We start from the raw sequence: 17,129 nt of genomic DNA on the forward strand, positions 1-17,129 counted from the left end.
TGGCCGAAGGCTGCACTGGCGCACTGGAGTCTCCGCATCAATGTCTGCCTTTGTCGATAAGAGGCTCCCGAGGTATGGGAAGTGGTCTACATTGTCGAGAGCTGCGCCGTGAATCTTGATGACTGGGCAGGCCACATAGTTCGCATACCAGACACGAGACTCCCTAAGCAATTGCTCTATGCGGAGCTCCTTCATGGCAAACGAGCCAAAGGTGGGCAGCGGAAACGTTATAAGGACACCCTCAAAGGCTCCCTGGTAAAGTGCGACATCACCACTGACGCCAGGGAGTCCCAAGGTGGAGAAAGTGCATCCGGGAGGGCATTGAGCTCTTCAAATCTCAACGCCGCGAGTGAGAAGAGGTCAGGCACAGGCAGCGGAAGGAGCGTGCGTCAAATCAGTCCCATCCCCCCTTCCCCCGACGAATGTCTGTCCCACCTGTGACAGGGTCTGTGGCTCTCGTATTGGACTGTTCAGCCACCAAAGAACTCACTTCAGGAGTGGAAGCAAGTCTTCCTCGATTCCGAGGGACTGCCTATGATGATGATGATTTGTTCAACGCTTACAGTAAGAATTTATTTACTCCATCTGGCTTTGCCCAACATTGGCCGTAGCTTATTACTAGTTCTGAAACTATTTTAAATCAGGCTGATGTAAACAGACTGAATTCTTGCACCTCTCCAGCCGGTGCACAGTGCGATATCACACTGTCTGATGCACGAGCTGTCTGACAAATAAAGGAGACCACTTATTCCTTGGATGGCAAGAAACTAAAATGGGTAGAGGAGCAAAGAGATCTGGGAACACAGATACATAAATCACTAAAAGTAGCAACACAAGTTGATAAGGCCATAAAGAGTGCAAACTACTAGGGTTCATTTCGAGAGGAATAAAGTACAAAAGCAGGAAGGTAATGTTACATTTATATAGAAGCTTGGAGTACTGTGTGCAGTTTTGGTCTCCATGTTACAAAAAGCATATTGAAGCACTGGAGAAAGTACAGAAAATATTAACAAATATGTTACCAGAATTGGAAGGTAGTAATTCTCAGGAAAGATTGAGCAAGCAGGGGCTCTCTCCCTGGAAAAGAGAAAACTAAGAGGAGGTTTGATATAACTCTTTAAAATTATGAAGGGGTTTGATAGGGTGGATTTGGGGAAACTGTTTTTACTGTGGGTGGGTCCAGAACAAGGGGATAAAGAAAACAATAGCCACTAACAGATCTAATAAAGAATTTAGGAGGAATATTTTTACACAGCAGTTGGTGAGAATGTGGAACTCGCTGTCAAATGGAGTACTTCAAGCAGATAGTATTGATGCATGTATGGGAAGGCTTGATGCATAGATGAGGGACAATTGAACAGTGGGACTCGTGGGGCAAGGTTTGAAGAGGTAAATAGTGTAAGAGGAGACTGGTATGGAGCATAAACACCGGCCTAGTTGGGCCCAAAGGCCTGTTTCTGTGCTGTAGATTCTGAGCAGAGATGTGACAAAGAATGATTGAACAGATCTTTTGATTTCTGGAGGTGTGGATTATAATGATGTCATTCCTCACCATTCAATGCTCTTAGGATTCAAACTAAATGTCGTGGTGCATAAACGGGAAATAAGTACTGGAATTTCTGAACTTTGAAGGGAAGACCTGGAATTAGAATGACTCTGCCTTGATGCTTGCCACTCATACCCAAAACACTGGGAAATCCCAGTGCAGTGACGCAATGTTTGTCCTGCTGGCCCGGTGCCTCGTGTCCTGGGGCCTGAGCTCTGCGGCTCCAGGGCCCTCTCACAACGTCCTACAGTCCGCCTACTTCCTGTCGAGTGCGTAGTCTTGCTGGAGAGGTGGCAGGCATAAACCTTGTAAAGTAAATGTTTACAGATAAAATATCTAACGTGAATGTGTGTGAGCACTGTTATCGTTTAAACAGCTGTGACGTGACATGGAGATTACAAGCAATGGAACTGGCAAATCTGACCTTACTGGGAAGCATTTGGCAGAACATTAGTGTGTACTGGAATCTGGAGGCCCACACTGCACTTGGGCTGTTAAAGGACCAGTGAATAAAACCAGACATAAAAACAAGAAAAATATACAAGCAAACTGTCATAAAATAATTATTAAAAACACAAGAAATGACTATAAAAATACTTACATTTATGTAGCACCTTTCATAGCCCCCCCGATGTCCCAAAGTGCTTTTGAAAGTGTAGCCACTGTTGTAATGTGGGAAATGCAGCAGCCAATTTGAGCACAGTAAGCTCCCACAAACAGTACTGTGATCATGACCAGATAAACTGTTTTTTGTTAAGTTGATTGAGGGATAAATATTGGCCAGGACACCAGGGATAACTCCCCTGCTCTTCTTCGAAATAGTACCATGGGAGCTTTTACGTCCACCTGAGAGCAGACGGGGCCTCGGTTTAACGTCTCATCTGAAAGGTGGCACCTCCGACTGTCATGTATCTCACACTACTGTGTATAACTGTATCTTACCATGATATACGTGACTGTAACTAGATATGACCTGTAACCACAAGCATGCTTTACCACCAGGGGTGCACTTGCAGGAGACATTGCATACCTGTTCCACGCAGGTATATAAATGGAGGTCTCAGGCAAGTGTGGCACTCGAGAGCTGTGAAATAAAGGTGCCGGTCCAGAGTGACCTTGACTTCAGCATGTGCCTCGTGTAAGTCTGTACTGCAGGGTCAGGACTTTACAGTGGCGATGAGTTACAGGATCACAGAATCCACAGAATGGCTACCGACGGCTCAGATAAGAAATACAATGCTGGAGACAATTGGGAGGACTTTATAGAAAGACTCCAGCAAAGCTTTGTAACCAAAGACTGGTTGGGCAATGATAAGGCAGACAAGAGAAGAGCCCATCTCGACCAGCTGTGGCTCGAAAACATACGCCTTAATGAAGGACCTGCTGGCACCCGAGAAACCAGCAAGCAAGTCCTTTGAGGAGTTGAGCACACTGGTGAGAGACCATCTGAAGCCATCGAGCAGCCAACACATGGCCAGACACAGGTTCTACAACTACAGACGCTGTGTGGGCCAGAGCATACCCGACTTTGTGGCGGAACTTCGGAGGCTGCATAGGTTATGTGAGTTCTCCGATGAACTAAGGAGAGAAGTACTGAGAGACTTTTTTATTGAAGGAATAGGCCACACAGGAATATTTTGAAAGCTTATAGAGACCAAGAACTTGACCCTAGAGGCAGCAGCACTGGTCGCACAGACATTTTTGGCAGTAGAAGAAGAAACAAGGTTGATCTATACTACGGGTACGACAACTAACGAAACATCGGAACAAGGGGTTCACAGTGTGAAACAAGCCGCTACCCCCACACACAGACAAAGGCAGGAGAGCAGGCCTTCAACAGCAGGCAGTGGCGCCAGAAGCCATCAAGGGCCACATGAACGGCCGTTCACACCTTATCAACCCACAATGCGAGCAATCAACTACAGACTGACAGAAGCTCAAGAGAGATCAGCCAGACGCAGCTCATCCTGCGGAAACAATGGAAGAGGTCTGTGCTGGGGATGTGGGGGAAGGCACTCAACAAGGGGGTGTCGATTTCAGCATGCTGATGCAGAAACTGCAATTATACAGGGCATCTGGCTCGCATGTGCAGAAAAACAGCAGCACGGCTGGTATACGAATCGGAAGGGTCGGAAAGCGGACCAGAAGACGGTGGGGACAGTGCCCGGGACACCGAGGTACAGCGGGTCAACACAATCAATGTCCACTGTTCTTACAACAAGACGCCTCCAATAATGATGAGGGTCCTACTCAACGGGATACCCGTCAAAATGGAACTGAACACGAGAGCGAGTCAATCTCTCATGAGCGTCCAACAATTTGAACAGCTGTGGCCGCACAAAAGCAACAGACCAAAACTCACAAGGATCGACACCAAACTAAGGACCTATACCAAAGAAATCGTCCCAGTCCTTGGCAACACTATGGTCTCAGTCACACACAAAGGGACGGTGAACCGACTTCCCCTGTGGATTGTCCCCGGAGATCTCCCAGCACTGTTGGGGAGAAACTGGCTGGCAAAACGAAATTGGAAATGGGATGATGTTCACGCCATGTTGTCAGAGGAACGGACCTCCTGCTCAACAGTTCTAAGTCGTTTTGAACATCTCTTTCAGCCAGGTGTAGGCACCTTCAAAGGGGCTAAAGTTAAAATCTACATCACACAGGATGCCAGACCGGTCCATCACAATGTTAGAGCTGTGCCTTATGTGATGAGGGAAAAGATTGAACACGAACTGGACCGGCTTCTGCGGGAAGGCATTATCTCACCCGTGGAATTTAGCGACTGGGCAAGTCCCATCGTCCCCGTCATGAAGACTGATGGATCCGTACGAATCTGTGGGGATTACAAGTCTACCATAAACAGAGTCTCCCTACAGGACCAATACCCGCTGCCCAGAGCGGAGGACCTATTTGCCACATTGGCTGGAGGAAAACTTTTCTCGAAACTAGATCTCACATCTGCGTATATGACGCAAGAACTGACTGAAGTGTCTCAGCTACTCACCACCATCAACACACATCAAGGCCTTTTTATGTACAATCGATGCCCATTCGACATCAGGTCGGCAGCTGCTATATTCCAGCGCAACATGGAGAGTCTGCTCAAGTCCATCCCGGGGACGGTTGTGTTTCAAGATGACATACTCATCACGGGCAGGGACACCGACTCCCATCTCCGCAATTTGGAGCAAGTACTAAGTCGATTGGATCGGGTAGGCCTAAGAGTTAAGAAATCCAAGTGTCTGTTTCTCGTGCCCGAGGTTGAATTTTTGGGCAGAAGAATTGCCGCTGATGGAATCCGCCCAACAGAATCCAAAACCGAAGCAATTCGTCTGGCATCCAGGCCCTGGAATGTCTCGGAACTGCGCGCCTTTCTGGGGCTACTCGATTACTTTGGGAACTTAATGCAGAACTTGAGCACGCTGCTGGAGCCTCTCCACATGCTACTCAGAAAGGGGTGCGATTGGTTTTGGGGGGACGCCCAAGAACGTGCCTTCAATAAGGCATGCAACCTTCTATGTTCCAGCAGTGTTTTAGGCTTTTTTGACCCAGGTAAAAAGCTAGTTCTTACATGTGATGCGTCAGCGTACGGGGTTGGGTGCATTTTACAGCACGTCAATGATGCGGGTAAATTACAACCCGTTGCTTATGCCTCCAGGTCACTTTCGCGGGCGGAGCGCGGGTACGGTATGGTTGAGAAGGAGGCGCTTGCGTGCGTGTACGGTGTCATAAAGATGCACCAATACCTTTTCGGGGCCAAGTTCGCGTTAGAAACCGACCACAAACCCCTCACGTCCCTGCTATCCGAGTGCAAGGCAATAAACGCCGACGCCTCGGCATGCATTCATCGGTGGGCACTCATGCTGGCGCCTTACGACTACACAATAAGGCACAGACCAGACACAGACAACTGTGCCGACGCGCTTAGCAGGCTACCCCTGGCGACCACGGAAGGGTCCGACGAACAGGACTGTGAGATGATCATGGCACTCAATGCCTTTGAATCCACAGGTTCGCCCATGACAGCTCGCCAAATCAGAGCCTGGACGACCAGCGACCCCACGTTCTCCTTAGTCAAAAGATATGTTTTAACCGATGACTGGGCAGAGGCTTGTGATGCCTGTCCCGAGGAGATCAAACCTTTCTATAGGCGCATGCATGAACTATCACTAAAGGCAGACTGCCTGATGTGGGGCAGCCGAGTAGTTATGCCCTTGCGAGGCAGGGAGGTGTTTGTCCGGGAGCTCCACCGCGAGCACCCGGGGATCATCCTTATGAAGTCTGGTGGCCTGGCATTGATGCGGACTTGGAGCTCTGCGTCCGGCTGTGCACCATTTGTGCCCAACTCAGTAATGCTCCCAGGGAGGCCCCCCTAAGCCCCTGGCCCTGGCCCACCAAACTGTGGTCACGGATGCATGTAGACTATGCGGGCCCATTCATGGGCAAAATGTTCCTCGTAGTCGTCGATGCATTTTCAAAGTGGATCGAGTGCACCATTTTAAACTCGAGCACCACCTCCACCACTGTGGAGAGCCTTAGAACCATGTTTGCAATGCACGGAATTCCTGACATATTGGTCAGTGATAATGGTCCGTGCTTCACCAGCGCAGAATTTCAAGATTTTATAGTTAACCACGGCATAAATCACGTTAAGACGGCACCGTTCAAGCCGGCCTCCAATGGCCAGGTGGAGCGAGCAGTGCAAATCATTAAACAGGGCATGCTAAAAATCCAAGGTCCCACGCTGCAGAGCCGCGTGTCGCGACTGCTGCTGGCATACAGATCTCGTCCGCATTCGTTGACTGGGGTTCCCCCCGCGCAACTATTGATGAAACGGACCTTAAAGACTAGGCTCTCGTTAATCCTCCCAGACATGCATGAAATTGTTGAGGCAAAGCGCCGGAAGCTAACTGAGTACCATGACCGAAATTTTAGGGGGAGGTGGAATGATATAGGGGACAAAGTGTTTGTGCTAAACTATGGCAGGGGTCCCAAATGGCTTGCAGGGACAGTAAAAGGCAAGGAAGGAAACAGGCTACTGGTTGTACAAATGGACAATGGCCAAACCTGCCTGAGGCATGTAGACCAAGTAAAAAGTAGATTCACCAACAACACTGCAGAACAAGAGGCAGACTACAATGTGGAACTCACGCCACACCTGGTGGACAGACAGAGGTAACAACCTAAGGAAAGGGCAGTCTCAACAGACAGCCCAGGCGAGACACCAGCAATCATACTGAACGAATCAGACAGCCCAGGCGAGATACTAGCAATCACACCGAACGAAAAACAGGCACCAAGGCAAACAACTGAACCAAAACTAAGACGCACCACGCGAGAGCGTAGACCACCTGAGAGACTTAATCTATAAAGACAATAAGACCTTGGGGGAGGGAGGGTGATGTCATGTATCTCACACTACTGTATATATCTTATGCTATACATGACTGTAACTAGATATGACCTGTAACCACAAGCATACTTTACCACCAGGGGTGCACTTGCAGGAGACACTGCATACCTGTTCCACACAGGTATATAAAGGCAGGTCTCAGGCAAGTGTGGCACTCTAGAGCTGTGAAATAAAGGTGCAGGCCCAGAGTGACCTTGACTTCAGCATGTGCCTCGTGTAAGTCTGTACTGCAGGGTCAGGACTTTACACCGACAGTGCAGCACTCCCTCAGTACTGCACTTGAAGTGTCAGCCTAGCTTTTAGTGCTTAAGTACTTGAGCCCACAGCCTTCTGACTCAGGGGCAAGAGTGCTACCCACTGAGCCACAGCTGACTCGAAGCTTACACTATGTCGGATATTAGTGGCTGAGTGCTTTATACATTTGTGTGACATTCCTCTGCTATTTTAATTCAGGCATTAACCTGTACATTTTAATTGTAGAGAGGAGTGTCATGTGAAATTTTTTTTTATTCGTTCACGGGATGTGGGCGTCGCTGGTAAGGCCAGCATTAAATGTTTTTTTTTCATCCAATTTCGTTCCAGATCAACTCTAACGCCAAAGATCACTTTGCGCCAATGTGTTTGATCTTCGGCCAAAAGGCCGAGAGGCGAAGTTGCACCGTTCCTGGAAATATTGCAATACCAGGTCGGTGCATGGAGTGGAGGGGCATGCCCCTGATCCAGCTCCCTGTCCAAAAATCAATTCAATATCATGTCCCCATAGTGGATATTAAACTGATAAGAACAGATACTACACTTGATCTTAGCCAAAAGGCCGAGAAGCATTAATTTTTTAATTTTTTTTTTATTTATTCGTTGCCAATCTTTCCAATTCTTTGTCAGATCACAAACGCCAGAGGTCACCTTGGGCCCATTCAAGGATCATTCTGCGCCAATGCTCTTAGCCAAAAGGCCGAAAGCCAAAGCACCGTTCCTGGAAGTACTGCAATACCAGGTTCGTGCCATGGAGGTGGATGGGTCAGCAACCCCACACGCCTCCGTGGAGGTGGATGGGTCAATCCACCCCACCCACCTCCTATTTCCAAAAAGCATAGGAGAACCACCTTCCTAATCCAGGGAGAACCACGTTGGGGTCATGGTTACTCCCCTGTCAGGTCAGTTACGCATGATCTTAGCCAAAAGGCCAAGAAGCATTAAATTTTTTTATTTTTTTAATTTATTTATTCGTAGCCAATCTTTCCAATTCTTTGTCAAATCACAAACGCCAGAGGTCACCTTGCACACATCAAGGATCACTCTGCGCCAATGCTCTTAGCCAAAAGGCCTAGAGCCACTGCACCGTTCCTGGAAGTACTGCAATACCAGGTTCGTGCCATGGAGGTGGATGGGTCAGCAACACCACACACCTCCGTGGAGGTGGATGGGTCAATCCACCCCACCCACCTCCTATTTCCAAAAAGCATAGGAGAACCACCTTCCTGATCCAGGGAGAACCACTTTGGGGTCATGGTTACTCCCCTATCAGGTCAGTTACGCATGATCTTAGCCAAAAGGCCGAGAAGCATTAATTTTTTTTATTTTTTTTATTTATTTGTTGCCAATCTTTCCAATTCTTTGTCAAATCACAAACGCCAGAGGTCACCTTGCACACATCAAGGATCACTCTGCACCAATGCTCTTAGCCAAAAGGCCTAGAGCCACTGCACCGTTCCTGGAAGTACTGCAATACCAGGTTCGTGCCATGGAGGTGGATGGGTCAGGCCCCCCACACACCTCCGTGGAGGTGGATGGGTCAAGCCACCCCACCCACCTCCCAAAATTGCCATCCCCAAATTGCCCTTGAGAAGGTGGTGGTGAGCAACCTTCTTGAACCGCTGCAGTCCCTGTGGTGAAGATGCTCCCACAGTGATGTTAGGGAGGGAGTTCTTGGATTTTGACCCAGCAACAATGAAGGAATGGCGATATATTTCCAAGTCAGGATGGTGTGTGACTTGGAGGGGAACTTGCAAGTGTTCCCGTTTGCCTGCTGCCCTTGTCCTTCTCAGCGGTAGAGGTCACGGGTTTGGGAGGTGCTGCCGAAGAATGCATCAAGTGCTTGTTCATTAATTTTCCCAACAATAATTTCTCGACTATAAATGTCACATTAAGACAATTAGTGTTGTTTTCACTCCAGCCGCACCGATTTTAATTCTTCATTAATGGGGAAACCATCCTTTCTCGCCCAATAAGCTTGCACACAGTGAATAAAAAAATACTCAATAGCTCAATATGAAATATGATTTTAATTTCCACGTGGAACTCACTGGATAACTCATGACTGACAATATCATGAATGAATTCCAGCTGGTGTCACAAGGCAGCATGCAATCATAGCTCACAGGGATGGAGAGGATACAGTTTATCATGCTTGCAATGTTTTGCAGACTTAGACATAAATATCTTCTGCAGCCTTTATTTAACGGAGCTGTGTACAATAAAATGGATCTGAATAGAGGTCCTTTTAACAAGAAGAATCACTGCAATGCATACACTAGGCAATCAGTATCTGCAATTAAATGAATGCTGTAAGGACTGGAAGCATCGAAGCCCTCAAGGATTTATTGGACATTGTCTGGACATTGCGTTTAATATTTTTCTCACCACAGAAAGAAAGCTGGAAGCTGTTTGTGGGAGGGGCCCAGGTGCGGTTCCATGTTGGACAGATGATGGGCCGGGAGTCTGGAATGACAATGTCCAACATAAGGCAGGAGGTGGGCTAATGGAGTCCATTGTTAGGCAAGGTGACCTCATCAATCAGTGATTACCTGGATGAGTTACCAGAACAATTAAGAGCCATTAAGCCCAGACTGCCTGGAAGCGAAAACCCATCACTGGACTCAAACACAAGAAGCCTCGAAAACAAGGAACTTTATTGGGTAAAAGCAGAAAAGATACCCACAGGAAACCTTGAAACAAATGCCAAAGGAAGACACACCTACAGGAAGCCTCAACAGCAATGACCCAGGAAGGGTAAACAGACTTGGATATAAAAGATGGCTGTATGGCCATCTCTCTCTCTCTCGCCTCGCTGCTTAGCCCCTACAAGAATCCAACCCTCTGTATTGAGACAGAGAGAAGAAACCAGAAGTGACACTTTTTCATTGGAAGAAGCAGCGAGTAAGCCAGTGAAATCGGTGAGCATTTCTGCACACACATCTTTTAAGATCACAGCCACGGTGTGAGGGGGTATCGTGCATTTTCCCAACCAAATTCTTAGTGGTTTACAGGGTGGGGGTGGGGGGGCGGGTGTTGTAGATGTGGTTACTTTACGTTAGGGGCTTTTTAGACAAGCCACAATGTGCATTGTACTGCATTTTTTTGTTTTACACACCAGGGTGTGTGTGGTTTTACTGGGTGCAGGTGTGTGTTTAGCTTTAATAAAGCATTGCCGGTTGAGACCGAGGTATTTGTCCATGACTCATTCATCTGTTCAGTACAGTAATCACTCCCAGGTCTAGAACTAGTGTAACATGGGGGTGCATCGAAGACACCTAAGGGAAACCACTTACATTGCCAATAACAAACCGGCAATTGGCAATATTCAGAAAGCTAAACCAAACTGAACCTGCTGCAAGAAAAGTAAGTTTAATATCCAGGCATGTATAAGGCTGCAAAACGCTCCTGGGGTTTGGATAGTCCGCTAAATTCCCTCAGGCAGTTCCATCCACTTACAATCTTCAGGCGTCTAAAACCAACCTCAGCATCACTTGCTGATTCAGTTCCACCATTTGTACCCCTTCTCCACCCAATAGTGTTCTACAGTCCAGATCTCGGCCCTTCACATCGGTATCGAATAAATTATACAACAAGTTTGAGCATTCACTCTCAAGATTTAGGTCATTCACGCTCTCTGCGAGTGTTACTGTCGGCGATTATTCAGTATTTCAGGTCTACTTTATGAGTCTCACCCTCAGAAGAAATGGCACTTCGATGTATAGATAGCACCATGGCCAGGAATTTGCTGGGAGCTGCTCCTGCTCCATTGCTGCAGTTTCCCCAGGAGTCTGGTGGAAACGCCGCTTATATATCCGCAAACAGGGTTTCCACTGCATGGCTGTTGAAGTTACAGCGATGGAGCGTCAGTGGCTGGATTTTCGGTTGGGGGCTTTCTCAGGCGCTAATGGCGGTGGTCGGTACATTTAGTGCCAGGAAATAGTTTGTGTCAGCATCCACAAAATTCATCAGCTGGGCCCTGAGTGTGGAGTGGAGCGCTAAGGGAGGCGTTCCACACCTCTCTTCGGGGGCTAACCGGCTGAGCAGCTGAAAATCCATTGCTAAAGAACCGGCCTTGGAGCGCCCTAAGGAAGGTTTCCTTGGAAAAAAAAATTGCTAACAGAACCACAAAAAACATTCCCAATAGCTTGCTCGCCCCACATAAAGATAAATCGCAAAGATAAAACAACAAAAAAAACGATCACACTTACCTCGTGTAGTCATTCCTTCCCTCACTGCCGCCGGGACAGCTCGGACCGCCCGCTTTCCCAGGCGCTCTCTCTATGGCCCGCTACGGGGCGCTACGGGTCCTGCTCCAAACATATTTCACCACACTGTCGCAAATGGGGGCATTGCACACCATCGATGCACTGACCACACTCGACCAGCTCCGTTGGGCAGGCCACATTAATGGAGCCCTCAGAACTGTTAAAAAGAAAAGAAAATGTGGCATTCATAGCTACAAAGTGAATACTATGCAACTCTACCTATCAGCCATTGTATAGGCCAGTACAAGTTACATTATACTGCAGTTTCGACATTGGGGCAACAAAAGCATTGAAACAGCATCAGTGTCAAAGGATCCATATGCATGGTTCAGAGACGTAGACCATATAGAGTAGACACCTCAAATCACTGGAGAAATACCATCAACAATGTCTCTGCAAGATCCTGCAAATCCCCCTGGGAGGATAGACGCACCAACATCAGTGTTCTTGATCAGGCCAACATCTCCAGCATTGAAGCACTGACCACACTCGACCAGCTCCGTTGGGTGGGCCACATTGCCTGCCTGCCAGACACAAGACTCCTAAAGCAAGCGCTCTACTCGGAACCCCTACACGGCAAGCGAGTCCCAGGTAGAGGAAACATTTCAAGGACACCCTCAAAGCCTCCTTGATAAAGTGCAACATCCCCACCAACACCTGGGAATCCCTGACCAAAGACTGCCCTAAGTGGAGAAAGAGCATCCGGGAGGGCGCTGAGTACCTCGAGTCTCGCTGCCGAGAGCATGCAGAAAACAAGCGCAGGCAGCGGAAGGAGCGTGTGGCAAACCAGACTCCCCACCCACCCTTTCCCCAACCACTGTCTATCCCACCTGCGACAGAGACTTTAATTCCCGTATTGGGCTGTTCAGTCACCTGAGAACGCACTTTTAGAGTGGATGCAATTCTTCCTCGATTTTGAGGGACTGCGGATGATAATGATGATGCTCACCGACTCGGCTCTCCCGGGTGGTACTGCTAAGCAGCCCCGCAAATCCTGCACCTAATTTCCCGCCGGGGCGCTGGAAGCTGGTCGCCCGCCTGAAATCATTTGCGTAATGATTACTGCCCCTCCTGGGCGTCAATAGAGGCGCAAACCCAATGAAAATCCAGCCCTATGTACCTTCAGTTTCTGTCCCACTATCATTTTACCTGCTTTCAATCTCACCACTATATGCACAAGCACCCATCAAATAAAGGCTAGAAATGTTTTTGAAACCCTCAATTTCAAAACAATTAACTACAGGATACGTGTTGTACTGCAAGATTATGAATTGATCCAGCTCCCTAGATGGTTCGTTGGGTGTTATGTATGCAAACCTCACCAATGTGTAAGACTTGCCACCAGGGGGCACACCTGTGGGAGACCGAAGGGTCACCTTTGCACCCTGGGCAAGCAGGTATAAAAGGCAATCCACCATGCTGCTTCCTCACTTTGGAGTTACATTAAAGAGACCAAGGTCACAATAGTTTGAGCTTACAACACTTAATTATGTTATTCTGAACATAATAATTGGCGAAGAGTTACAGATCACGAACTTTCACGTGGTAATGGCTGCCGTTGGTATTCTTGAGAGATTTGTTGAGGGTGATGATTGGGAAGCCTTCGTTGAGCACCTCGACCAGTACTTCGTGGCCAACGAGCTGGACACGGCGGAAGTGGCGGTCAAGCGCAGGGAAATTCTCCTCACCGTATGTGGGTCTTCGATATATGGCCTTGTCAGAAATCTGCTGGCAGCAGTCAAATCAATGGACAAGACTTACACAGAGCTATGCACGCTGGTTCGGGAACACCTCATGCCGAAGGAGAGCATCCTAATGGCCAGGTATCGCTTTTACATGCACCATCGCTCCGAGGGCCAAAACGTGGCCAGCTTTGTCGCTGACCTAAGGCGCCTTGCGGGACAGTGCGAATTTGCTGGATCTTTGGGGGAAATGTTGCGGGACATTTTCGTGCTTGGAATCGGCCACGAGGTCATTCTTCACAAACTGCTGTCTGCCGAATCCCTCGATCTGAGCAAGGTCATCACGATAGCCCAGGTTTTCATATCCACGAGCGACAACACGAAACAGATATCTTCACAGCATCGAAGCTCACCGGCAAGTACTGTGCATAAAATAATACCTTCAGCAGGCAGAACTGTACACAACTCTACATGACTGCAGAGGCCAGGCCTCGGGTGACTCAGAGGCCATTGTGGGGTGTAAATGCGTATCCATTAACACCATGTTGGTGCTGCGGGGGCAGTCATAGAGCCCATCAATGTCGATTCAAGCACTATGTGTGCAAGGGCTGTGGAACAATGGGGCACCTCCAGTGAATGTGCAAACAACTTCTGACTCAAAACGTGGCTGCGTGGATCATGCTGAATGAGCAGGAAAGGCAACTCAACCTGAGGATGAAGAGGAAGTGTATGGGGTACACACCTTCACCACCAAAAGCCCTCCGATAATGTTAAAAGTTAAACTTAACGGCATTCCAGTCTCCATGGAATTGGACACGGAAGCGAGTCAATCAATCATGAGCCAGAAGGCTTTTGAGAAACAGGGGCAACAAGGCACAGAGGCCAAAACTGAGCCCGATTCACACAACGCTACACACTTACACCAAAGAACTCATACCTGTTATCGGCAGTGCGGCAGTGAAAGTATCATACGATGGAATGGTGCACGATTTACCACTATGGATTGTACCAGGCGATGGCCCAAGGATGTTCGGCAGAAGCTGGCTAGGAAAGATCCGATGGAACTGGGACGACATCAAAGCACTATCTTCGGTGGATGACACCTCGTGTGCCCACGTGCTAAACAAATTCCCGGCTTTATTTGAGCCAGGCATCAGCAATTTCACAGGCGCCAAGATGTAGATCCATCTTGTTCCTGGGGTGTGGCCCATTCAGCACAAGGCCCGAGCAGTCCCATATATGATGCCGAGAGAAAGTCGAGATCGAGCTGGATAGTCTTCAACGAGAGGGAATAATATCACCAGTCGAGTTCAACGAGTGGGCCAGTCCAATCATGCCGGTGCTAAAGAGCGATGGGACGGTCAGAATCTGCTGGGACTACAAGGCAACGATCAACCGAGTCTCGTTACAGGACCAGTATCCACTACCTAAAGCAGAAGACCTATTAGCAGCGCTAGCTGGGGGAAAGTCGTTCACTAAGCTAGATCTAACCTCTGCTTACCTGACACAGGAGCTGGCTGAACCGTCAAAGAAATTGACATGCATCAACATGCACAAAGGACTGTTTGTGTACCGCAGATGCCCCTTTGGGATTCGCTCGGCTGTGGCCACCTTCCAGAGGAACATGGAGAGTCTGCTGAAATCGGTTCCATGCACCGTAATGTTCCAAGACAACATCTTGATCACTGGTCGCAACACCGCTGACTACTTGCACAACCTGGAAAAGGTTCAAAAGCGACTGGACAGAGTGGGACTCAGGCTGAAACACTCCAAGTGTATATTCCTGGCACCAGAGATCGAACTTCTAGGGAGAAAGATTGCGGCAGATGGCATCAGGCCCGTGGACTTCAAGACAGAGGCCATCAAGAGTGCACCCAGATCACAGAATGTGACGGAGCTGCATTCGTTCCTGGGACTCCTCAACTATTTTGGTAACTTTCTACCGGGGCTGAGCACTTTGCTGGAACCCTTGCATTCATTGCTCCGCAAGGGTGACGATTGGTTCTGAGGTAAATCTCAAGAGACAGTCTTTAATAAGGTCAGAAACCTGCTATGCTCTAACAAGTTACTTGTATTGTATGACCCATGTGAATGTTTAGTACTAGCTTGTGATGCGTCGTCGTATGGGGTCGGTTGTGTGTTACAGCAAGCAAATGTGTCAGGCAAACTGCAACCGGTTGGATATGTATCCAGAAGTTTATCCAAGGCTGAAAGAACCTACAGTATGGTTGAGAAAGAAGCATTAGCATGTGTATATGAGGTTAAGAAAGTGCACCAATACCTATTTGGTCTCCAGTTCGAGCTCGAAACTGACCACAAACCGCTTACTTCACTGCTCACAGATAGCAAAGGTATCAACACCAATGCTTCATCCTGCATCCAAAGATGGGCACTAACATTGTCTGTGTATGACGATGTAATCCGCCACAGGCCAGGCACAGAGACCTGCGCTGACGCCCTCAGTCGGCTACCATTGCCCACCACCGGGGTGGACATGGCACGACCCGCAGACTTGCTTCTGGTAATGGATGCTTTTGAGAGCGAGGGGTCACCCGTCATGGCTCGCCAGATCAGAACCTGGACTAGCCAAGACCCTGTGCTATCACTAGTAAAAAGCTGCATCCTTAATGGGAGCTGGTCGGTGATTCCCGGGGAAATGCAAGATGAAATTAAGCTATTCCACTGACGTAAGGATGAATTGTCCATGCAATCGGATTGTCTCCTATGGGGGAATCGTGTGGTTTTGCCAATAAAAGGCAGGGAAACTTTTATACGAGACCTACACAGTAGCCACTCAGGCATAGTCATGATGAAGGCTATCGCCAGGTCGCACATTTGGTGGCCCGGCATTGACTCCGAATTGGAGTCATATGTACACAAATGCAACACTTGCTCACAGTTGAGCAACATACCCAGGGAGGTCCCACTGAGCCTGAGGTCATGGCTCTCCAAACTGTGGTCCAGGGTCCACGTAGATTTTGCTGGCCCTTTCCTAGGAAAGATGTTTCTAGTAGCAGTGGACACTTCTCTAAATGGATTGAATGTATAATAATATAATCATGTACGTCCACTGCCACCATTGAAAGCCTCAGGGCCATGTTCACCGCCCATGGTTTGCACCAACGTCCTTGTTAGTGACAATGGACCGTGTTTCACCAGCTCGGAATTCAACGAGTTCATCACCCGCAATGGCACTAAGCATGTCAGGTCTGCCCCATTTAAGCCCGCATCCAATGGTCAAGCGGAACGGGCAGTCCAAACCATCAAGCAGAGCTTGAAACGCGTAACAGATGGCTCCTTGCAAGCCCAGTTGTCCCGGGTCCTGCTCAACTACCGGACGTGCCCCCACTTGTTCACCGGGGTCCCCCCTGTTAATGAAGAGAGCACTCAAAACCAGGCTCTCCTTAGTCCACCCGGATCTCAATGACCACATAGAAACCCGGCGGCACTGGCATAACGTGTACCATGATCGCGCAGCTGTATCGCGTGACATTGAGGTTAATGATCTTGTGTTTGTTCTCAATTATGGTCATGGTCCCAAATGGATTGCTGGCACTGTTTTAGTCAAGGAGGGGAATATAGTGTTTGTTGTTAAACTGTTGAATGGGCAAACATGCAGAAAGCACTTGGATCAGCTCAAACTGTGATTCACTGACAACCAAAAACAGTTTGAAGAAGACTTTACCATCTATGATCCATCAACACACACCTAACCAGCAATCGACCTCGCTATTAACCACAAGGATGAACCCACCATGCCCGACAGTCCGATCAGACCAGCCCTGCTGCCGTGCACCAATGGTCCGACCAACTCACCAATGCCAGGACTTCAACTCAGGCGATTGACCCAGGAACGCAGAGCGCCAGATCGCCTCAACATGTAAATAAAGACTTTGGGGGGGGGGGGGGGATGATGTTATGTATGTAAACCTCACCAATGTGTAAGACTTGCTGCCAGGGGGCAC

At 48.5% G+C, this 17,129-nt stretch overlaps 3 pseudogenes; all 3 read right to left on the reverse strand.

Annotated features, from left to right (window-relative positions):
• Positions 1–7,610: 7,610 nt before the first annotated feature.
• Positions 7,611–7,788, reverse strand: LOC139229405 (U2 spliceosomal RNA; annotated as a pseudogene).
• Positions 7,789–7,919: 131 nt separating this feature from the next.
• LOC139229487 (U2 spliceosomal RNA) lies at positions 7,920–8,157 on the reverse strand (annotated as a pseudogene).
• Positions 8,158–8,290: 133 nt separating this feature from the next.
• Positions 8,291–8,528, reverse strand: LOC139229475 (U2 spliceosomal RNA; annotated as a pseudogene).
• Positions 8,529–17,129: the final 8,601 nt, after the last annotated feature.

This window comes from Pristiophorus japonicus, chromosome 18 (genome assembly GCF_044704955.1).
Source record: "Pristiophorus japonicus isolate sPriJap1 chromosome 18, sPriJap1.hap1, whole genome shotgun sequence".
Taxonomy (NCBI): domain Eukaryota; kingdom Metazoa; phylum Chordata; class Chondrichthyes; family Pristiophoridae; genus Pristiophorus; species Pristiophorus japonicus.